This window comes from Armigeres subalbatus, chromosome 3 (assembly GCF_024139115.2).
Source record: "Armigeres subalbatus isolate Guangzhou_Male chromosome 3, GZ_Asu_2, whole genome shotgun sequence".
In the NCBI taxonomy this organism is placed as follows: Eukaryota; Metazoa; Arthropoda; class Insecta; order Diptera; family Culicidae; genus Armigeres; species Armigeres subalbatus.
In genome coordinates, this window is record NC_085141.1 from 287,941,170 (window position 1) to 287,966,937 (window position 25,768).

The 25,768-nt window shown below is 39.9% G+C and overlaps 1 protein-coding gene across 5 annotated transcripts in view; it reads left to right on the forward strand.

The window, feature by feature from the left end:
• Positions 1-25,768, forward strand: part of LOC134224743 (A disintegrin and metalloproteinase with thrombospondin motifs like) — a 590,502-nt gene that overhangs the window by 168,828 nt on the left and 395,906 nt on the right. The gene's annotated exons all lie outside the window — the stretch shown is intronic.

Below are 25,768 nucleotides of genomic sequence, written 5' to 3' on the forward strand. Positions count from 1 at the left end.
TTAGCATTAGCATTGAACATTTCGCACAAATTCGTAGGTGGTACAAGCCAAGACTATTGTATGAGAGTAGTATCACTTGCATCTGTTACCACAGATAATGATTTGGGACTAATCACTATCACTTAGACGGAAGCAATGCACTCTCCAATAGCCGAGATCTGTCCTGGCCACGTCCTTGCGAATGCTGAGGAAGGGGAAGGATGGTTAGTTGGACACCTACTTAAGAAAGATGCAGAGAACTCTACGACCTCTCATAGGTGCCACGGGAGGTTTTGGGATTGTGTGGAAGGTTATAATAGTAGGAATCGTTTTTGGTATAACGTGAAACACAGAAAGAACTAAGATAGAAATACAAAGTAGGAAAGGGACGTGCCTGGGAATCGAACCCACGACCTCCTGCTTATAAGGCAGAAGCGGTAGCCACTAGACCACCGAGCTCGTCATCAATTTATGACAATTTTTCTTATGCACAAAGTCGTTCAAGTACGAGATACAAAAGACGACCTTACAGTTGAATTCAAAATACTTATCTGTAAAGATCACAAAGGGATGGAATTCAAAAAATAGCACTTGTCTTATGACAGGAACAAATTTCGCTTAGTATGTTTTCCAAACAATTCCTTAAAAAACAGTCCATTATAATTTCATGTCAAATGTTGAACATTCGAATGTAGACGGAATCGTTAATATAAGAATTGGAAAAACAAATTTCGCCTTCTGACAGGTAGACGCGATAATTTAAAGAAGGCCTTTTGTATCCCCTTCGCTTAAACCGGGTAGATGCGTTCATTCATTAAAGGGACTAGGGTAACGATGGTATTTTGGACATCTGAATATATTTTGGACTTTTGGCTATATTTAATTGAATACGAAAATATGGTCAGAAATGTGATTATGAAAGAGGTTAAAAAGACACATGATTCCTATTTACTAAAAGAAAGCTACGTAGAAAAACACGCAAAATATAGCCAAAAGTCCAAAATATATTCAGATGTCCAAAATAAATAATTTACCCTATCTCCTTCTTCCCTATACTGAACAAACGTGCCCATTTAAAGAACCAATTATCACCTCAAAACGCCTGATGCCGGCCCCATGCTCTCATTCAAAGAAACCATTTTTTATAACTTTATACCGCAGTCAAAAAATATGCCGTGTTGCAAAACGATATTAGCATTCAATCAAGTAGAATTCAATAACTATTAGAAGTATAATTAATTCTAACTGAACTCCGCCAAATGGCATTCTACGAAATGCCTCTCAGAGATATGGAACATTTCGCAAAATGTTGTACAGCCAAAAGCGAAAAAAAAATCTGTGGTGTGTTTCTCGGCGAAATTGTATACAATCGTTTACGGACGACCAATACGTTATAACGAATCCTTCTCGTTCGAATCATTCGATTTTGTTGGCGTAAACGTGAAGGCGCATAAACTTTTCTAACTTTCCCAACGATCATTTGGCCAAATATTTTATTTGGCTAAAACGTCGGAAATGTTGTTATGCGGAAATGTCGTTTGGCCGGGAATGTCGTCTGGTGTGATTGATAATATTTGAGAAGTCGAAGATGTAAAGTTAGAAAGGAGAAGTGGAAAATAATAAGTAAATCGTCTCTCTTCTCACTTTTCACTCTTGAGTTCTTACTTCTTACTTCTCACTGTCAAAAATGATAAATACGAACATAGAAGGAAAAACGAGCTGTCACATCTTACTTCTCACTTCTTTCAATGAGATGCAAGAATGAGAGGTGAATGTTACAAGTAAGAGGAAAAAAAGTAAGAAGTAAGAAGTGAGAAATGAAATGTGAGAAACGAGACATCTCACTTCTTATACAGTCAAACCTCCATGAGTCGATGTTCTATGACTCGATATCGACTCATGGAAGCAAATTATTCCATACTAAAAATTATTTTCTGGGTTACTGTGATGGTCCCTCCAAAAAGCTTTTCAAGGATGTTTTATTCCACATCTCGATATCCAGCTTTTTACGCTAGTCATAAATTTGGTAAGGGGTAATTCAACTATGACAGATGATGTGTACATTTTTATAGATTCATCCTAGTAGCCATGAATTTACTGTTTGTTTTTCGTTCTGTCTAACTTTAATTCATGATATTATGTTTTGTTCCTTCACTTCACGGTAAATGGCTCAAATTATATTTAATTAATAAATCTGCATTTTAGATCCAAAAACCAGTAAACCAAGCGAATCAAGAAAAAATGCCAATGCAACTAATGATGCACTATTGAGACTGGCAATCCCGGAAGGAGACGCCTCTAAGCCATGAGAGGCCAACAGATACGCTTTTCATCTCCTGGGTTTCAAACAACTGTAACGATGATGCGGGGGAATTTGAATGTAGGAAACAAAAGCTTGTCACAAAAATTCTCTCTTGACTGTACAAACCTGTTTGCAAACGGGATCAGGATCGACGATCTGACATTAGTGAGGCAAAGGTATTTTGGAAAGGTTTTACAGTTTTTTTAGTGCATTGGCGAATGAGGAGTCGATGTTGGTGGCCACCCGCAACGGTGGCAAAGATATACTAAACTTTCCATCGGATTGTTCAACTTGGCACTGATAGTTTAAAAATATGTTTCATTTGATGCCAAAAAGAAGGATCAATCTGGGATTATTGTTGACATTGTGGTTAATTTTTTTTCAATGATATTTTTCCAGAAAAAAAACTTGCGGAAATATACCCCTCTACTTCTCCTCATTAACTTTTATTTTCCCTTTAATTTATTGCTGAGCGTCTGTGAACGACAATTGCAGTCTATACATTTAATAAACTTGGAAACTTAAAATTGATGAAGACACAGTAAAACAGTATAGGGAAAGTGGCCCTATGGCATGAACAGAGAGCTAGACAGACAGGGAGTTAATGGATTTCATTCGAAGGGAGTGCCTGTACTTGTGAGCCGGCTCCACATCCCTGAACTCTTCTTTCTAAATCGCTGTAAAGTCTAGTATAACGCGTGGTCCATAACTCCTAGGGATTTCTTGATTAAAAACCCCATGTTGGTTCCACCAAGACCCTTCGGTTGCCTACTCGTGTATAGCAAACAATAATGGTCGTTAACAATGTACAATCAGCAGCTCTTGCGTTATCTGAAAAAAAAACATAGACTATTGAAAACCACACAATCACTTTAAGAAAACATTCGCTTATCTCCCGTTTCCATGTGATTATTGATTACTGTAACAGAGCATACTTTGATGGAATTACGAAATTTATAGTGGACACGCCTAACGTCAAAAGGGGTGATTCAAAGTTTATAGCATGGCCTGCGTAAAAAGCTGGATTTCCATGAGTCGATGGTCCCTTCAATATCGACTCATGGAGGTTTGACTGTGAGAAGTGAGAAATAAAAGGTGAGAAGTGAATGCCATTTGGCCGGATGCCACTAGACCGAAAATTTGGCCGAAAGGTTCATTTGGCCGAAAGCGTCATTTGGCCGAAAGGGTAATTTGCCCGAAAAGGATCATTTGCCCGTAATGGATTGCCAGTCTAAGATGAGTTTGATTTTTTTTTCAACATCTTTCGAGAGCATGAGCATACTCATGATTGATGCCAGCTATTCCGTTATTGCCGGGTCAACTATAATTACAGAGGGAACCAACATTTGATGTTTGGGTCTAACGGCATCTTTAATGCGTAAGAACTGGTGATGGTGATGATGTTACTACCATCTATTGTAGCAAGGCACCTGGGGTGGCATTGCGCATCTCGATTCGAACGTAATTCTATCGAGTCGAACATGTTTGGCATTACGTCTTTCGACTCGATCTCTAAAACGAGTTATCGCTCGAGTATGCTCGATGAGGTACAAGAATAACGAGATGCTTTGGCGTTATGGAAACTCGATAGCACATTGAAAAACGTCTCAAGTCGAATGAAAAACACTCTTCACCTTTATAGTTTTCGAATGTTGTTCGAGAGAAATTTCTTGCTGAAATATTTTTTTTATTTCTAAATGTTTCATTATTGTATCTTGAAGGAAAGAATGTCATTAGTATACATACTTTTATAGTTTCTAGACAATATGCAATTTATAATTATCCCGAAATCCGCGTAAAAACGACTTCAACTAAAATGTTTTGTTTTGCTTTTTTCATGTATTTCTTGACGATTTCGATAAACCGCGTGAAAAATCTTTGGGGAAATCTACGTAAAAATAGTTTGATTAAATAAAAAAAATCCCAGATCAATCCACCTATAGTGAGATTGTGATGCTTCCTTAGTTACAAGGAAATATTTCCAGACTCCAGTATTTAAAACGAGATAAAACTACTCGGCCTCCCACGGCGATTGACCGTGAAAGCACTGACGAACCGATGTGTCACCACCGACGATCCGACGTGACACCCCATGGAAAATAATTCAAATTTGCTGCTCACGACGCCATGATGAAAAATCATCGAACACTACCCCCATAATGGCTCGCGAAGTTTTCGTAGTTCAGTCACCAACCTACGTGTATTAACATTGCAGCGGAGTTGTGTCTTAGCTCATTTGCCAGGAGCGATCGCCCGCAAAAGCGAATGACCGTTAAAAAGTTTGAGACTATCAGAGAGCGTCAGTGACACGTCGGTTCGTCGGTTCTATTTCAAGGAAAAATGTTAAGATTAAATTGGAATGCTTTGAAATTCAAAACACAATCTTTTCTATGAAATGGTTTTTTGTACAATTAGCAAAAAAAAATAATTTTTGGCCATCTATATATAAGTTAAATAGAATGCGGCACGCATTCATAAAAAAATATAATTTATTCCGAAATTGAATTACACTTCACACTACAGACTAACGATTACAGACTAACTTGATTTTCCCTAGCTGCACTGATTTTATTAACTATTTCTGATATGTCAGCAATAAGCTCTCCACCTGGTTATTGTCCTCCTCGATCGGATGATCGGTTCGATCGATGATGTGTGTCAGCAGTTTGTGCGTTGGCCAAAGTGCACTTCATCGCTGCGTATGCTCGTTCGTCCTATGTACCATGTTGTTGCCGGGTCGCTGTTGCTACCCGCGTGTTGGCATCGGTGTTGTTGCAGAGTTCTGATGCTTAACTCCTCCTAACGTCTCCCCCCTTAAGTGTCGGACGTCCTCGTTCGACTTCTCCTGAACTTCTAGATCCTGAAGCCTTGGGAATGGGATGAACTTTAAAGGTATTGGCTTTCCTTCTTTTGGTAACGTTTCTTGACTGGAAGCCTCGATCGTAACATCTTCTGCCTCAAACTTTGCTTTTTTGCTGTGCCACCGCTTGCTGTATCTGTGGAGATAAACTACGATCAAAAGAAAAATGGTTATGGAGGCAATCGTGACTCCTCCGATCGCTTGTGATTTGGATAGTTGCATTCGGATCCTTGCGATTTCTTCCAGGTTTTCTAGGTTTACTTGATGAATATCTTCCATATCGGGGAGTTGTTTGTTCAACTCTATGTTTTGTCCAAAAATTGGTGTAGAAAACTCTGCACTCGCTAAGGTTTGGAAATTTTGTAAAAATGTTTGGTTGAGGATTTTTACAGTACAATTTTCCGTTTCGATAATTGTAGGGGCTGCTATGATTCGGTTGTCTCCGCAAGAGTCTGATACGTGAACTCTCGCTCTGCTATCTAGTAGAATTGTGCCTGGGATAATTTCTTTGACTATTATTTGGTTGGTATCTTTGGACATGTTGCACTTTGCTGCTTGATTAGTTAGTATGTTGAAGACGCATCCGTCTTTCAATTTTTGGCTGTTATCGCATAACACACACTTCTCGTTCTGTTTGTAGATGGACTTCTTGAACTTGGCTACGTATTGGGTTTCCAAGTTGATCCTGCTTCCGTTGATGTTGGTCGCCTCTAGTTGGATGAGCTCATATTCCTGACTTTTCTACTACTGGCAATTTGATTATGAAAATGCTATGGTCGTCTTTAAGAGTTGCAATGCACCTAACAAATTCAAAGATTTCATCATCGAAATGTAGTTCTATTCCCTGATTTTTGAAAAAGTTATTATGTACTCTTTGTCTGAAGGTGTTAAAATGTTTTTGTTCAGTAGATTTGATCTGGAAAATATTATTTGCTCTTCTATGTCCTCTAGTATTTTAATAATTATGTCTAAGTTTAAAATCAAGTTAATTTCTTCTACGTGTTTACCAAAGTTTTTACTATCCTTACTAATTTGTTTAGTTATTTTAGCAATTATAATTGACACTTTGTTAATTGTTTTCTGTAAGGAATTATTAATTTTTATCTGCCTATCCTGATTGTTTATTATGCGGTTTTCGGTTGACTCAATTTTTCCAAGGTTGTGTTGTAAAAGTTCGAGATCATCGTGGTCTGGATTTCCAGCTACGAATTTAATGACGGTTCCTAATGCATTTACTAATCCTCTCCTATGTCGTTTAGGGTACAAGCTGCTCAATTTATTTTTCGCGATTTTCAGTTTATATAAAAAAGTCTCAGTTAAATGATCTGTAAGGTTTAATTCAGTACTAACATTTTCTATGTATGCTAAGTTTGCTCCTATCTCATCGAGATCTACCTTATGAATGACTCTATGGTAACCTGTTCTGATTCTAACTTTTTGCAGTTTTACCGTGATTAGACCATTGTGGTTGCTTATATCTTGGTATATTGTTGCATGGACGATTGATATTAACCTGGAATAAGAAATTTATCGTTTTAGTGGTTTATTGTTTTACTCGGTTTTTATGAATTTTAATGTCGTTTGTATCCTTGAAAGTTAAATCGTTATTGCTTTGGATTGTTACCAGTTTGAAAGGGTCTTTATCTTTGGTTAACCTTTGGGAGATTTTAACGTATTGCTGTTCGCCGGGCTCTAAAGTTTTAGGGTTTTCGTTATTTTTATGTTGTTCTTCGTATTTAGCTTTCCTTTTGAGTAATTCAACTTTAACTGCCGAGTGCAGGTTCTTAAATTTTTCCGAAATTTCCTCCATGTTTATCAATCGCGATTCGTTGAAAATCAAATTACGTGGTTGTTTTTTAGTAGCTTGGTGAAAAGAGTTATTATAAATGTCTACGGCGATGTTTATTAATTCTGTTGTGTTTAAATTTTGGAATTTATTCTTGTTTGTCCGAAAAATTTCGATGAGAGTCGAATGGAATCGTTCAACTATTCCGTTAGAGTTAGAACTACTTGCAAAATGAATTTCGATCCCGAGATCGTTCAAAAATCCAATAAAATCGATTGACCTGAAAGCTGGCTCCTGGTCACTTACTATGGTTTTTGGTCTTCCGAAATGTCGGATGTGTTCCGTTATGGCTTTTTTGATATCTACTATTGTTCTGGACTGTAGTGGGATTGCATTCGCAAATTTGGAAAATGAATCAACTATAGTAAGCCACATGTGCCTTTTGAGAAAAAATATGTCAACGTGAATTCGATCGAAAGGGTTATCTCCAAAAGTGCTTTTTCGAATTAATTTAGGTGGTCTTCTGTCATATTTGGCTTTTTACAAGTTTCGCAAGTTTCGCAAAAAATTTTGATCTTTCGATCGAGCTGTGGAAAAAAGTATTTTGTAAGATTTGATTTTTGTTCTCCTTCTGTCCTCGGTGTCCATAGTTGTGAGTTTCTCTCACTATCTCGTCCTGTTCGGTTTCCATTCTTACATCTTCAGTAGGTTTTCTGAAATGAATATCTTGTAAACTTTGCTGGATGAAAATGTTTTTTATAAGTTTCCTGAATCAATTGAGCTATAGAAATAGGGACTTTCAGACAACTGATCCCTCTAGGGTTAAGAACTTTTTTAAGAACTTCCACTATGTCTTCTTCGGTATACTGGTTGCGAACAATCGTATGTCTATGATATTTCGGAAATACTTCCTCGTGAGCAGTAATATCAGTATTTCCTATCTTAAATATCACTTGAGTTCGGAAAGTGTTCAGTGGTTTCTCTGTGTAACGAATGTAATAATCGTCGCTAGAGTCCGCTGAGTGTACAGTCATTCCATCGCTCTCTGTATCGTTGTCATTACCAGATTCCGAAGGTTCGGCTTCCATTGATGATTGTGAGTTAGCGTTTACTTCGTCAATTTTAATCCTTGATAAAGCGTCTGCCACCACATTCTGGATTCCGGGTTTGTATATCATCTCATAGTCAAATTCCTCTAATGCAAGTTTCCCTTTGATAATCCGTTGGTTTGCGTTAGTCATCGAAAAAGTTAACGGCTGATGATCAGTAAACAATTTAAATTTTCGCCCGTACAGATACGGTCTGAAATGCTTAACCGCCCAGATGATTGCAAGGAATTCTTTCTCCGTTGTGGAGTATCTTTCCTCAGTTTGATTCAATGTTCTGGAAGCGTATGCAATGGGTCTATCTTTACCTGCTGGCCCTTGCGATAGTACTGCGCCTATTGCAAAATTGCTCGCATCAGTGGTCAATGTAAATTCTTTGTTGAAATCTGGATATGCTAACACAGGATCCAACGTTAAAATTTGTTTGCATTTTTCGAAACAGTCTTCAATTTCCTGTGAAATGTGAAAATCGGCATCTTTCCTGAGGAGTGCTGTAAGTGGCTTCACCAGTTTAGCGAAATCTTTTATAAATCGCCTATAGTAGCCAAGCGTTCCTAAGAATTGCCTCACCTCCTTTTCATTACAAGGTATTGGCCATTTTTTAATGATTTCAATTTTGTCATTATTTGGTTTCACACCCTCTTCCGAGACTGTATGACCGAGAAATTGCGTTTCTTTACGAAAGAACTCGCATTTGTCTAGTTGAATTTTAAGGCTAGCTTCTCTAAGCTTTTGCAATACTTGGGCCAAATGGTTCTTGTGCTCTTGAAGAGAACTCGAGAAGATTATTATATCGTCCATATAGACGAAGCAGCATTTCCGATAAGGTCCTTTGTATGCAATCCATGACACGTTGGAAGGTTGCCGGGGCGTTTTTCAACCCAAATGGCATGCGAGTAAACTCGTACTTTCCTCCGTTCACTGAAAATGCTGTTTTTTCAGTATCTTCTTCCGCCAGTTGAATTTGGTGGAAGCCTGAAACTAAATCAACAGTAGAAAAATAAGTAGCTCTCCCCAATTTATCCAAAATATCAGTTATTTCAGGAATAGGGTACTTATCGTTTATAGTTTTCTCATTGAGCTTCCGGTAGTCAATGACTAACCGAAACTTTTTCTGACCAGTTGCATCTGATTTTTTCGGAACTACCCACACGGGTGATGTGTAAGGTGAGATAGACTCTTTAACTATTCCGTCTCTAAGCATTTTCCTCACTTGATTCTGAACTTCTTCCTCAAAAGCGTAAGGGTATTTGTAAGACTTTGTGTGCACTGGGATGCAATCGGTAGTGCGTATTTTATGTTTAATCTTATGCGTAAATGTCAACTTGTCTGATTCTGCATATAAAACTTCTTTGTATCGATCAATCACCATTTTTAAGGCCTTTTCTCTTCCTCATTCATGTGATCATCACGAAAAGTGTAGTCGGTGGTATTAATTTGCTTTGGCAGCTCCAACAAATCAAAGGATCATTCTCTATTTCAGCACTGTTCACATTAATTTCGTGAGCACTCTGTGAGTTGTTTTGGATTGCCACGATAGCTTCATTTCCAACACTTCGATATAAGCCAGGTAGGATAGTGAACGAATTGCGGTTCAATTCATTTTCTATCAGAAAATCACCATCTCTTTTTGTTCGCAATGTAATATATTGAAACTCCTGTTCATTAATGTTAACCGTTTGATTGTCTGGGAACCTTTTCGACATTTGAAAAGTTTTCCTTCCAATTTTCAAAGTATTTTTGCGGATATCGATCTGGGCATTTAAATCCCTTAGTGACTCGTAACCGATCAATCCGTCAAAATATTTATGAAACTTAAAAACAAAAATTTTAATCTTTTATTGATCTGAAATGGGTCAAAGGATGCGGATTTGTTTATAGTAGTAGTTCCACTGATGTTCGTAACTCTAATTCCTTTTCGCTTTTACAATTTTCAATGTTCACATGGTCAGGTGAAATGTAATTTTGTTCGCACCTGTGTCGACCAAAATTTCATTTCCCTTTGGATATTTTATTGAAATATAAGGAACGAAATTGTTATTCTTTACGTTTTACCTCTGGCGGCTCTTCCACCAGAAAATTTAGCTCATCCACGAAGTACTCGTCGTCGTCAGAGTCGAGCACTGAACTATCTAGTTGCGGTGGGGTATCATGTTCCTTTTCGCGAGAATTGCTGTGTTGATATTCGTCAAGGGCATTGTCATGGTTATTGATCTCTGTCCTAGATTTCGCCGTTCTCATAGAGACGTCGTCATCTAGTGCAGCTTTGGGGTTTCTAAATTTTCCCGAGGAGTTAGATTTATTTGGATTGCTGTGCTTATTATGGAAATTCTGTGGGTTCGAAGGCATAGTTAGGGGTTGAGCTTGTTGGGATGGGCGTTTACCTTGCGGGTGCAGTGGACGCTCATGTGGTTTCCTATCAAATTTCTGCCGGTAGGCAGCATTTGAATACTCACTTGTTATAGAATATGCTTCTTCCAGAGTCTCTGGGCGATAGCTTCTAAAATGCATTGAGAGTTGATCGCTCAGACCATCAATGTATCTTGTTAGGGTAATTAAACTTATCAGTTTATTAATGGCTCTGCCGGAATGTTTATATTCGTCGATAGAGGAAGCCGTTGCTTTTATAGAAGTATCAATTGCTTTGATAGAATTATAATATTCTACTATGGATTTACTGCCTTGTCGAATGTAAAAGAGTGATTGTATATGAGATGTTAAATCTCTTCTATCCCCGTAAGAATTCTGTAATATTTCCTTAATTTCCTCCCAACTGTTCGGATTGCCTGCTGCGATCAGCACTTCTTTGGCTTCTCCGACAATTTTACTTTTTACCGCACGTATGATCTGATCATAAATCGGATCATTCTCATACTTCTCAAATAATTCGATTGTTTTTTCGGTGTCTTGGATCCAGGTTTCGCGTCTGTTTCCACTGAATGGAGAAAGGTTTTTATAGGGTCGGGTGTTCTGAAAGCTAGAAATGGGTCGTCTGATTTTTGCTTTAGTTGATTAAATTGGGAAATAAGGAGGTTTTGATTCTCCGTTAGATTCTTAATGTGCTCCAGCAAACCTTGCGGATCGAGTTGTGTAGACGGAACGTTTTGTTCCTCTGCCATGACAATAAGTAATGATTGGAAAAAGTTCACTTGAAATACGATATTCGAGTGGTCGTATGTCTTCCACTTTTAAGTTAGCTTTGCTTTTCTTTAAATTCGTATGTACGGGTCGGCGTTTACTGCCTGCGTCCGTTTAGGTGAAATTAGATAAAATAAATTTGCTGAGCTCGATGTCCGCTCTCACTCAGAATTCAATCGCACTAATTTGTCACTTGTTTGAGTTATGTCCCGTTAGGCGTTGGGTACTATGCGTGAAATAACAAACAATTACACGAGGTTGATATGCGCTCACTCTCCGTAAATTACAATGTTGATAACACTTGAGACACTGTTTTGATATGCCGCGCTGGGCGTTTTATGATAATGATTTTAAACTTGTACTTACCAGATGATTCCTTTCATCGGGGAGCCTGTTAATCGTGTGTAGCGTCGGTGGGGTAGATTCCAAGGGCGGGAGTCGTCCTCCTGATGATCTCAAATTTCTGATGTGCGCTCAGAAATAGCTAACGCTGGAGTCATCGGCGTCTTGCGTATACTCCGTTGGACTTAGGGCTTCTCCTCCGTTGTAGGTTTGATGAACTGTAGTTATCGGAGATTCGTTCGTCAAACACTTTTCACTAATCTAACCACTTGATTCCTTAAGATTGGGCCAGTTAATTAGAATGCGGCACGCATGCATAAAAGATATAATTTATTCCGAAATTGAATTACACTTCACACTACAGACTAACGATTACAGACTAACTTGATTTTCCCTAGCTGCACTGATTTTATTAACTATTTCTGATATGTCAGCAATAAGCTCTCCACCTGGTTATTGTCCTCCTCGATCGGATGATCGGTTCGATCGATGATGTGTGTCAGCAGTTTGTGCGTTGGCCAAAGTGCACTTCATCGCTGCGTATGCTCGTTCGTCCTATGTACCATGTTGTTGCCGGGTCGCTGTTGCTACCCGCGTGTTGGCATCGGTGTTGTTGCAGAGTTCTGATGCTTAACTCCTCCTAACGTATATCTATGTATATATAGTAGGATCCTTAAACTATCAAAAACGAAAAGGAACTTTTTGTTTTGGAGAAATGTCGACATTTAAAAAGGTGTGACATCTTACCCTGATTTATCCTATGTAAAAAAGTTGTAAAAATATATTTCTATACAATGAAATATTATGGAATCTTCTCACTAAATCCGTGCGTGAACAATACAATGTTTGATGGGTGAGATCCTTCCTTCAACACCAGTATGCTTTGAGAATATGTTTCGGTTTTAGGACAATCAGGGTTGTTACGGAGATCCTGAAATATTTTCCGCGCCAAATCCGCGCCGACTAAAATCAAATCCGCGCCATTTCCGCGCGACATGAAAATCCATTCCGCGCCAAATCCGCGCGACCCAAAACTAAATTCCAAGCAAATAAACCTTAAATATCAATTTTGGTCACCACAATTTACTGAACGTCTTCTTTTCGAGTTCGATTTTATAATATTACTGATTTTAAATATATTTTTTAACTTCAACGTTACACATGTTACTACAGCAGTCAATATAACAACCCTTCTAGATGGTCCTTTTCACCACTAGTAGTACTGAGGCTAAGAGAACAAGAACCTAAAAGCCAATACTATTTTAAAAAGCACCGCATTTTAGATGAGATGATTTTTTTTGGCATGTTCCGTTATTATCTGTGTGTCAGGAATGTTCATACCAGATTTGAACATAATTGATTATAGATAAACTTGGCAAATAATAAGAATCTGCCGAAACCGCAATTTCTTCTGAAGTAATAAATTATGCAATTTTGTTGTAATTATTGATCATAAGACAAACTTGCGTATACATTAAGCAATTAGACCATACAACTTCGTTTTATTAACAATACTTCTGTATATCAATTATTTGAATTCGTATCAAGAAACAAATAATACAAAATCTAACGTAGTTGCTCAAGCTCCGCTGATTTGAACTCAGACAGAATCCTGAGTTTGAATCGTAAGTTCATTAGAAAGTTTTCGGAAATTCCAACAGAAATTTCTTTATGATTTTTGTAGAATAATTTGCGTAAACTCCAGTGAACATTAGTTCGGAATTTGTGCGTAAGGTCCTCTTTTAATTCTTGTGATAGATAAACTCTCTACAAGCTCATGCAGTAAAATCTGGCAATTGACATTTTTAGTTACAATTTATCCGCAATTATTCGGTAGGAATGCCTGTGTCGTTTTTACTACAATTTCAGCTAAAATCTCGGAGAAAATTTGCGAAAACTCCTGCAGAAATATATTATGCATGCGCAGTTTCATCCCAGAAATTCCTGTGGTAAATCATCCGACAATTCTCGCGGAAATTATCCTGGATGTGTTTGCAGAAATCCAACTGCTCTTGGAACTTCTGCAGAAATCGCTCCAAAATTGTCTGCGGATTTTTTTCCGAGAACATCTGTGGAAATTTCTCCGGGTATTTTTGCAAAAGTTCACCCGGAAATTTATGCGGAAATTCATTTTTTCATAAATTCAAGTAAATTCTTCCAAAACAACATGCGGAAAATTTTCAGAGACTTACATGTGGAAACCTTCAATTAATTCCTGTGGAAATCGGTTTGGAAATTCTTGCAGAAATTGATTGATGACTTCCTGCGAAAAAAAATCCAGAAAACCTTTCGTTCAATTCAAGACGCGTTTCTCAGGATTTTTTAAAGAAATCATTTTGATCATTGCTACAGAAACTTCGAAAGGAATCGCAACGTGAATTCTTGCGTGAATTTCTCTGCGAATCTCTGCAAAAACTCTTCTGGAAATATATTACAAATTTTCTCCTTCAATTCCTGTGGAAATCGTTTTGGAAATATCTGCAAACATTATGTGGCGAATGCTTGTGGATAATCTTTCGTAAATTCAAGGCGACATTCCGGCAAATTGTTTTTACAGTAATTCGTGGTAATTCCTTTGATCAGCGCTCCAATAATTTCCATGGAAACTCCCCCAAAATATTTCTAAAAAGCTTCACAAAAAATGCTCCTGGAAAAATTGTGGTTTTTTTTTCAAAACACCTTTTTAAATTCACATTTTAATGTTTGAACGAATCTTATTAAAATGAGGTACCTTAATAAAATCAAAAATCATTTTTGTGTATACTATTGTTGTGTAACCCTTATTCGTTATAGATGAATGCTAAAAAATAAAAAAAGTTTCGAAAAATGACATATGAAATATCATGCTTGTGGTGCATCGAAAAAGGAATAATTAATCAGAAACTGACAAATATCTCGGAATTACGACGAAGTTGTCGGAATAAATAATGGGTGTTCATGCCCATGTTTCAGAATGATTTAAAAACGACAACAAATGACGCCCCTCATAACATTTGTTTAATCAATGCTCAAGGGGGTAATGATGGAATTCAAACAGGACTAGTTAATATCCGAAAAACAATGTGAGTAATCAACTATGAACGCAAATTTTGTTCAAGAAAACATTTGCTAACGAGAATAAAACCCATCTAGATAGACATAAAACTAATTTTTAAATAAACGTCCTTAAATCTAGAATTTAATTTGTTCAATTATTACCTAAAACTAAATCCGCGCCAAATTCGCGCGAAGTCCTAAAACCGTTATGTAAATCCGCGCCAAATCCGCGAAAACCGCGAAATCCGCGAAAATCGCGAAATCCGCGTAGTCGTAACAACCCTGGACAATATCTTGAAATGCACATAAAACAGAGTGTTTTATAGGATACAATTTTTGAATCTTGTGTCAATCTTGAACGCAACTAACTCAATACCAAATTTTTAAATCGACTTATCTGCTCTTGTAAATATAAATTCGAACGTCAATTTGATGAACCTCATAGCACTCCCATGCAAACCAAAACCACCAACAGATAACAGAAGCCTTCACCTACGTGCTGATGGTGTTGGTTCAGTTTCATCAAATCCACGTTTTAATTTTTGTTAACAAAAAAAGATAAGTCGTTTTGAAAATTTGGTATTGAAATAATTGACTTACCAGGAAGCAATCAAAAAATATTTTTAGATACCTTTTTCTTATCGGTACGGCGAAAATCTCCTGTCCGCAAGGCGTCTGTTCACGAAACTGGAATTCTTCGATTTTTGATGATGGAACAATCATCTTCCATTGGGCTGCACCTCCTGTTGTGTCTAAAACTACTTTTTCAGGAAATTTGTAGAACATTGGTGGGCTGAGATGACGTTATCCAAGGTCAGTGCTTCCAAAAATGAGTTTCATCGAAGCAGAAATAAGGGGTAGCACCGCTGAAGTTTTTGTCGATTCCGCGATCCTAGCTTTGACTAGCTTTGCTTGGTGACACCATTCTATAGTGCTGTCGATTAAAATTCCACAGATCATGGGAACGACTAATATTACCCAATGGCGATGAGCCCTGTCACAGCAAATAACGTAGCCTACGATGAGACTAAATGGATACAAACTCCAGACCAGCATCCAGATCCAGGGAACCAGAGTGTTTTTTTTAACATGATAAAACTGAGCTGCCTGCTTTGCCGAGTTTCGGGTTTTTTTTTGCCTTTTTTGTACAACAAATTTGTGCCGAAAGGCTATCATTTCACTCCGAATACGAACTTTTTATATAAGTCTCGGAGATCCATAGTGTTATATTCCAATCGACTTAGCTCGACGAGCTGAGCACATGTCTGTCTGGCCGTGTGTATGTATGTGTGTATGTGTGTGTACAGTGTTGTCCTACACTCAGTGTAAAAAAATCTGTTTTTTGATTTTACTCCATCTAAACGATTTTATAGTCTTAACTAAATAAGTGCAACTAATAGAGGAAAATTTGAATTTTCTAAATGTCATGTCAAACTATTGAAAAAAATGCACACCAGAGCAACAGGAGCGCGCGGGCTGAAAATACACTCCAGTGAAAACACTCCAGTGTATTTTCAGCGCGCGCGCTCCTTTGGCTCTGGTGTGCATTTTTTCAATAGTTTGACATGAGATTTAGAAAATTCAAATTTTCCTCTACTAGTTGCACTTATTTAGTTAAGACTATAAAATCGTTTAGATAGAGTAAAATCAAAAAAACAGATTTTTTACACTGAGTGTAGGACAACACTGTGTGTGTATGTGTGTGCACCTCAAAAGCCAGGAAAAACATTAGACAACTTTTCATACAGTAATATTTAACCGATTTTCTTGCAACAAGTTGCATTCGACAGAGGGCAAGTCCTAGTTGATCACTATTGAATTTGGTAACGATCAACCGTTGCGTTTAGAAGTGATTAAGAGAATGGTTCATCGAACAATATAAGCTTGTTTCGTCCAGGGTGGGACGACCCTACGTTGTGTTTCACTTCTATTGGGATTCCAGGATCCAGACGAATGAAGGAAACTACTTCTTTAACTGAACTTCTGATTTATTGCCTCCGAGAGGCAGCGTGCCAGCTCGGAGGTTACGTTATGAACACTGTACATTAGATGGATTGGGGAGTCGCCTTTTATAGGCGACTCTTAGTACGGAAAGACAATTATAACATATTATATAATTACTAGGGACGTGTGCACAAACATTCAAATTTAAAATCTAATTGGACTTACAGCGCGCCAACTGCTACGCATATAACGCTAGCAGTTGGCGCGAGAACAGAAAACAAAAGTGACACAATATAAAAGAATGATACGCGCTGCACTGGCTTCAACAGCAGCTACGACGGTGAGCGCCTTCGTGATCGATTATTATTATTTATTCAGACTAAGGCCGAAGTGGCCTGTGCGGTATATAAGAGTCTTCTCCATTCGGCTCGGTCCATGGCTACACGTCGCCAACCACGCAGTCTACGGAGGGTCCGCAAGTCATCTTCCACCTGATCGATCCACCTTGCCCGCTGCGCACCTCGTCTTCTTGTGCCCGTCGGATCGTTGTCGAGAACCATTTTCACCGGGTTGCTGTCCGACATTCTGGCTACGTGCCCGGCCCACCGCAGTCGTCCGATTTTCGCGGTGTGAACGATGGATGGTTCTCCCAACAGCTGATGCAACTCGTGGTTCATTCGCCTCCTCCACGTTCTTTTTTTTTTTTTTTTTACGAGGGAGAATGCATTTACACACTAACCCAGTACACGTGCATTGTAGTTGCCAAACTACCACACGGAAGTGTACTGAAGTGTCGGACTCGACCATACCGGTAATACCGACTAAACTCCCTTGGGCTCCACCATCGTTTCCCCCAGGAACTACCTCGCAGTACTGCTTCTGGGGGGATGGCAGTACTAAGCGTACTCGCTCATTATCGCTCACACAGGCACTCGTCCCATGGGAGACTGACTTGGGTGCTCGCACACCATTCACTCCATTTGAGTCTTACTTGGATGCTCTCCCGGACGCTCCGCTGCCATGCCTCGAGGTGTCAATAGCGGTAACTGCCTGGGCCTACAGATATTACGCTACGACACTCCTGCCTCAGCACGAGCAGATCAATCACACCACTGCCGAAGCAGACCACACGCTACCCTGCCGAAGCAGGGACACTCCCCATGCACCACATGTGCACAACTGTAGGTGTGTGGGTACAACCCACTGCTACCCTGCCGCCGAAGCAGCTTCTCCAAAGACCATTCGCTCCATGTGACCCTTTTTCGGGTGCTCACTCTAACACTCCACTGCCATGCCTCGAGGTGTCGATAGGTCCCTCGACTCCTACCTCAGCATGTGCAGTCCATACTCAGACTTCTGCTGCGCTTCGAGGTGACAAGAGCGGTGACGCGCTATGACACTCCTGCCTCAGCACAAACAGATCACTCACTCCCTGCCGAAGCAGCTCACGCGCTACCCTACCGATGTAGGGACACTCCCCATGCCGATTGGCACTCCCTGGGCTTGTGCTCTTGAAGCGGCACACAGTCGCTTTGATAGAGTCTGATTACGGGCACTTGTGGTTTTTTGGGAGGGATTTTAGCAGAGCCCACTGCTAAATCCCACCACGCCCTATGCAGTTCTCCCTGACTCGCAGACAGCTGGGGAGGGGTCGTCAAGCCCTTGGACATGGTCCATGCTGTCCCTGCTGTCCCTGCTGCCCCCGCCTCCTCCACGTACCGTCCGCCATCTGCACTCCACCATAGATGGTACGCAGCACTTTCCTTTCGAAAACTCCAAGTGTGCGTTGGTCCTCCACGAGCATCGTCCAGGTCTCGTGTCCGTAGAGGACTACCGGTCTAATGAGCGTTTTGTAGATTGTCAGTTTCGTACGGCGGCGAACTCTATTCGATCGGAGCGTCTTGCGGAGTCCAAAGTACGTACGATTTCCAGCCACTATGCGTCTCCGAATTTCTCTGCTGGTGTCATTTTCGGCAGTCACCAGTGAGCCCAAGTACACAAATTCTTCTACCACCTCGATTTCGTCACCACCGATGCAAACTCGCGGTGGGTGGCTCACATTGTCTTCTCTTGAACCTCTTCCTATTGAACCCTATGTACTTCGTCTGCGACGTCTGATGATTAGTCCGATCCGCTTAGCTTCCCTTTTCAGTCTGATGTAGGCTTCCTCCATCTTCTCAAAGTTACTTCTCAAAGTCGCGGCATTTCTGCAGTACTTGGCGAATGGCGAACACCTGGTCCGTGGTGGAGCGTTCGCCCATAAAACCCGCCTGGTACTGCCCCACGAACTCCCTTGCAGTTGGTGCTAGTCGACGGCATAAAATTTGGGAGAGTACCTTGTAGGCGGCGTTCAGCAATGTGATTGCGCGGTAGTTGCTACAATCCAGCTTATCGCCCTTTTTGTAGATGGGACACACGACACCTTCCATCCATTCCTGCGGCAAAACTTCCTCCTCCCAAATCTTGGTAATGACCCAGTGCAGTGCTCTAGCCAGTGCTTCACCACCGTGTTTAAATAGCTCTCCTGGTAGTTGGTCAACCCCAGGGGGTTTGTTGTTCTTCAGCCGGCCAATCTCCTCCTGAATTTCCTGGAGATTCGGGGCCGGTAAGATTAAGTCCTGCGCGCGTTCTCCCAGGTCCATCACCATACCGCCATCTTCGTCTGCCACATCGCCATTCAGGTGTTCTTCGTAGTGTTGCCGCCACCTTTGGATCACATCACGCTCGTTCGTAAAAAGGTTCTGGTTTATGTCCTTGTACATATCAGGCTGTGGCACGTGGCCCTTACGTGAACGGTTTAACTTCTCATAGAACTTTCGTGTGTTATTAGCGCGGTACAGTTGCTCCGTCTCTTCACGGTCTCGATCTTCCTGCTGGCGCTTTTTCCTTCGGAAAATCGAGTTTTGTCTGTTCCGCGCCTGCTTATATCGTGCCTCGTTCGCCCTCGTGCGGTTTTGCAGCAATCTCGCCCACGCTGCATTCTTCTCTTCCACTAACTGCTCACATTCACCGTCATACCAGTCGTTTCTCTGCTCCGGAGCCACCGTGCCTAGTGCAGCTTTTGCGGTGTTTCCAATGGCGGATAGAATATCTCTCCAGTCATCTTCAAGAGACGCTGCGCCTAGCTGCTCTTCCGTTGGGAGTGCCACTTCCAGCTGCTGCGCGTAGTCTTGGGCTAGTCTACCGTCTTGCAGCCGCCCAATGTTTAGCCGCGGCGGACGACTTCGACGCGTGTTGATCACCGTCGATAGTTTTGAGCGCAGACATACTGCAACGAGGTAGTGGTCGGATTCAATATTCGCACTGCGGTAAGTGCGTACGTTCGTGATGTCGGAGAAGAATTTACCGTCAATTAGAACGTGGTCGATTTGGTTTTCTGTTGCTTGATTAGGTAATTTCCATGTGGCCTTGTGGATATTCTTGCGGGAGAAGAAAGTGCTTCGGACTACCATTCCGCGGGAGGCTGCAAAGTTTATGCATCGTCGGCCGTTGTCGTTCGATACGGTATGCAGACTATCCGGTCCGATGACCGGTCTATAGATTACCTTCCTTCCTACCTGAGCGTTCATGTCACCAATGACGATTTTGACGTCCCGCAGTGGGCATCCATCGTATGTCTGCTCCAGCTGCGCATAGAACGCTTCTTTCTCGTCGTCGGATCTCCCTTCGTGTGGGCAGTGCACGTTGATGATGCTATAGTTGAAGAAACGGCCTTTTATCCTCAGCTTGCACATTCTTGCGTTGATTGGATGCCACCCAATCACGCGTTGGCGCATCTTTCCCAGCACTATGAAGCCGGTTCCCAGCTCGTTGGTGGTGCCACAGCTTTGGTAGAAGGTAGCCGCACTTTCTGTCCTGTCCAGCAGATTTCCTGCAGCGCTACGACATCGAAGTTGCGGGGATGTAATTCATCGTAGATTATCCTGTCGCAACCTGCGAAGCCTAGCGACTGCACTTCCATGTTCCAAGCTTCCAATCGTGATCCTTTATTCGTCGCCTAGGTCGTTGCCGATTGTATCGACTCATATTATCTTCTATGTCGTTCGTAATAGTTGTTTTTTAAAGGCGGCTTATTGGGCCTGCGCAAACCTCCTGTCTCGTCGGAGGGCCGTCGTGTCAGGGCTGTTTAGCGTCCCACCTAACACCAGGACTTGGGCTTGTGCGCTTTGAGCGGCACACGGTCGCTTTGGCGGAACCTACTTGCGGATCCATGCAGCTTTTTATAGAGGTTTAACAGGGCCCACTGTCAAACCCCACCACATCCTAGACAGGCGCCACATCTCGCAGATGGCCTGGGGAGGGATCGTCAAGCCCTTGGACATAGTCCCTGCTGCCCGTAACTTTTGTCTACATTGTATATATATTTATTTGATTGTTCATGATGATAAATGTTTCTCGAATTGATCCCGGAAAAAGGTACTATTTGTTTATTGAATTTCTAATGGTTTATTGCACCAATTTAAAAAAAAACAGCTCCTAATTTTTAAAATTATTTTGAATTCCGTTGGCTATACCTTGCCGTGGTAAATTTTCGTGATTCTATTTTTTTTCTCTGATGACAGCATTCATCCCGATCTCCACGGTAACCGAACAAAGCAACAAATACTATTCGCCATATGGACAAAAACCACCACACTAAAACCACGATTAGATGGACTGGAAGCGACAACGTTAACGAATTATGAACATCTAAAAACAGATTCTTGTGGATTGGTAGATCATGGCACAGTAGCGGTTAAGAACACAGAGTGCCTACCAAATAAATATATGCATAAAAAAATAGATCAAAACCTGCCGAAGCCGTCATTTCCCCTATATCCAAAGTCCATTCGGCTGAAAAGTATTTTTAACAGAAAATATGACGGAAAATAATTGAAATTCATCTACCGTATGCGTGTTTTCGGTCTTCGTCGCATTTGATGATTTGTATGCTTACGACATGATAGGGATAAATAATTTCAAATTATGAAAGATCAAAAGAGGAAATTACGGTAGGGAGCGCAACTGAAATTAATTTGAAATAACAGCTAGTCCCATATGATCAACAGTTAGTTGATATTTCTGCTATCTTTTGCCAAACGTTCTGCATTGGAAATCCATTGAACGGCTCAGATAGTGCTTCGGGTTCATCAAAAATCTCAAATTGTAAGAAACTTTTGAAAAAATATATAGATAAGTCCCATTACACCGATATGACATTTATTAACAATGCATTACTGTGTTACTCTGCGATTCCAAATCATAAATATTCGGTGCATAGAGCAATCGTAGGTTAGCTTTTGGGTGCACACCCTTCCATTCAATAATTCAGTCAAATGGTGAAAAGAAAATGCTTATGTCTCATTGAACGCATCTAAATAAAGTAATTATCGAGCCTATCTGCTGCAATAAATTATAGGTCTTTGGTCGTACTGGATACATATTCATACGAATTATTGTAGTAAAGTTTGTAGGAGTTTATGTTTGTTCGCTTGTTCATTAACAGTTTAGATGTGTGGCGATATTTAACATTCGTAGCTACCACTAATTAAACTAGTGGCAGCAGAGTTGAAACACTGGTAATTTACGGCCATGCACATAAATCTCTATATTGGATTTAATTTTTATTCAAATTATTCAAATCACCTCGCAAGTAAACATGCCGAACACCATAAATAATTGCACCAATGCTCCGGATTATTTGATTTGGTTCTTAGTCGGTGGGCAGCCTCAGTAAACAAATGCCTCCTCGAATAACATCGCGTCTAACGTCGACGACTGCACTCGACCAAATCCCTGCTCCTCCTGTTGCCCGTATCCGAGACATCAATATGCGGTCTATGGACCGTGGCTGTCACCAATGTGCTCTCGTTTACGGTTGAAGACCTGATTCTTGGATTTCTTGAAGGTTCATGATTTGCTTGCTCATGACATTGAAGGTCATCCACCAGCTCCTGGAGGTGGATTAATGTTTTATTTCAACGGTTCTAGGAATCAGTTGTTGTTGTCCGAAGCCGATCCGCCGTTCTTGGACAGGTGGCACAGCTCCGGTACCGTACCACCATTCTGGACCGGGCAACGATGGTGTGAACCAGAGCGCTCACACAGGTAGCTCATTTGAATAAATATTTAGACCTTTCGCATCGAGCATGCATCTAAATAATAAACATTCGTTCAATGGCGGTAGGGTCATCGGGCTCGGGTGGGTAGAAACAAAAACCACAAACGGGCACTGGGGAAGCCGTGCGGGGCGCCGACCGCTGGAGTGACAAGTGAAACTAAATAAATGGTAATTTTGTGTCGTGTCGGAGTTTTTTTCTCCAGTTGTAATCCAATGCAATGAGCGGAGAGTTACTCTAATGAGTTGACATGCGATACTCTGCTCGCGTCGATTGATTGCGGCTCGGACATTGTAGTAGGTGCAATGTTTCACTTTTTGCCTGCCATATGGCATCTTGCTAATTCGTTGCATCTAGGCCAATTTGGGTAGGCATTGAAAGTTTGAACTACTGGCTTTTTCCATGAACTCGATGGGAGCGATAATAGGCTTGTGAAAATGATATTATGAAAGTATATCAGGATTTTTATTGAATATTGCAAATGGTAAAGCTTAAATTTTCTTATAAAATCTGCAGCATTTTCTAAAAAAACTCTTCGGGGTTTTCGCGAGAAATTCTTCGGCCATGAACCATTAATAAAAATCTTCGGAATTACATAGGAAAGTTTTTTTTTCCAAATTTTAATTGAAAATAATTCGGAATTTTTTCTCAAAATTCTATGTTTTTTTGGAATTTCCTCTGGTGAAGTTGTTGTGTACAAAAACGATTCACCTGAAATAAAAAAAATAAAAGGATTTAAAAACCGGTTTCAGTATGAAATTTCTACAGAAGTTCAATTCAAATCGCTGTGAAAAATCGAGCAATTTTCCCGTGAAGATAGATATTATTTTTTTGTGTAAATCCAGACAAATTTCCCATGAATTCTTTCGATACTTAGTGTCAATTCAGCTAAAATTACTATGCAAGTTCAAAAAATGAAAGCTTTGCAAATTGAATTCGCCGTGGAATTTAATGTAAGTACGAAAAATGCAGTTTTAATTTCTTTGGAATAAATTTTAGTAAAATTTTGCTTTCCTCTAAAGTTTATTCGATTTTTTCTTTGACATATATTCGGATTTGCTTTTGAAATGCAGACGAATGTCCTTGTCAAAATCGGACGATATTCCTCTGAAGACATGAAGGAATGTAACCTCTAGTTTGAGACGAACTTCATCTGAAATAATGCAAAGACTCTGATTGTTTTTCCATGAAAAAGCAGACATGAAAATTATGTCGAATTTTCTATGGCAATTCAATCTATTTTTTCATTTATTTAGTCTACATCTAAACAGATAACACTGAATCAACAATTTGACGCCACAATACACGGTTCGAGGCAATTCAATCTAATTTCTTGTGAAATTTCAGACTGATATTGCCCCAGGCCGAACTCATGGAAAAGGCATTCGATGGAACGATTAAACATATGGCTGAAAATGTTTTCGACAGAACGGGTCTTTTGGTCAAACAGGTTAGTTGGCCAAAAAGGCGTTTGGCTGAATAGGTAATTTGGTGGTTGTCGGCGCCGCACTCTAATTTTGATCAGCTGTAAAGAAGCAAATGGGTCATTCCGCGCCAAGTGACCGAGAAAAAGTGAAAACTTGCAGGTGAATACTATGAATTCCAACCAAAATAGGTGTATCTACTTACTTTGGGCCTACATTTCGAAAAAGCATTTGATCCGACCTCCCTGTTTTTGAAGATTTTTAAAAACATGTCATTTTCAATAATCGATATCTCCGCCCCTGATAAAGCTACAAAAAACGTAAGTACCAGTTTTCCGCTTGAAATTTTGTGAGGATTTTACAAAAAATATTTCAGATGCGAAGCAGTGTTGCCAACTACATTATTTTTATAAAAAAAAAATAAAAAATTGCATTTTTCTCAAAATACGTATAAATATTTTTTTGATTTCTCAGCGGATTTGAGTTTATCAGGCAATTTCCTGTCAGTAAAATGAGCAGTTGCTGAGTTATGACGGTTTTAGTTATGCATAATCGAAGGTTTTCATTCAGCGTATCGTTCAATTCGTTCTGTAAAGGTAAACAACTATGATAATGTAGTATTTTTAGTTTTATTCGAATAATTTACAAAAAAAAACATATTTTTGCAGCACATAATGCTTTTGAGGCCAGTGATGCCAGATTTCCACTGAATATGTTTTCATGGTTTAAAGTTATTTTTGCGATTCCTGTTCATAATACTTGGTTTACAGTTCGTCTTTGATTGATAAAACGGCCTACTTTTCTATACCAACGAAATGGGTGATTTAATGACCATTATGCAACTCAAATGGGTTGCATAAATTTCATTAAAGCACTCATTTGGGTGCTGTAATGACAAACCAACATTAGGACAGTAGTTACATGACTACATTTTGCTCAATTAGCTCTGCTGGTGGGCTACAAAGGTTCAGTTTCAATAGATCTTGAAACGAGGGGAATGCTTTGATTCCATTAACTTCAAGTTTCAAGAGAGATCAAGTTTTGCTGCCGTAAACATCAGTTTGAAGTACTCGTGGATTACACATACACATACTGTATAAGTGCCTGCTACTCCTGCTAAAACGCATTCGGGCGGCCAAATTTGATAAATCCAATTTAGTAAAAAAAAATTTCCTTAATGAGGGCAATAGTTCAGTCAGGTCGCTAGAACCAAACGCTTCTGCTTCTGCACCCGTTTTCCTCCTTCACGCACGCTTTTGTACTTTTTTTCCCTGAATTTTTTGTACGATTTCTTGTTGGAGGAGATTACCCCTCTTAAGATTGGGGCAGCACAAAATACCTTTTGTGTCAACGCATTCATGTTCCTTACTAAGCGTTCTGAACACTGAAATTCGTCTGAAGATAATAAAATTTTGATAATTATGTCAAAACATAAATTTATAATCAATAAGGGGTGGCCCATAAACCACGCTATATTTTCGAACCCCATCTTCTTTAATTCCTTAGTACAGATGTTCCCAAACTTTTTGGATATGCTAGGTGGGTCTAGCAGAATCCAATATTGTTTGCGACCCACAAGGTGCAAAATGAATTGATTTTTAGAAATTTAATAAAAAGTGAGTTATATTGAGCAAATCATAATAAATTACTTTATATTCCTTCATTGATTGGATTTGGATTGGTTTTAGATTGGATTGGATTTAGATTTGGATTGAAATTCAAACGATTTGGATTAGTTTTGTATTGGACTGAA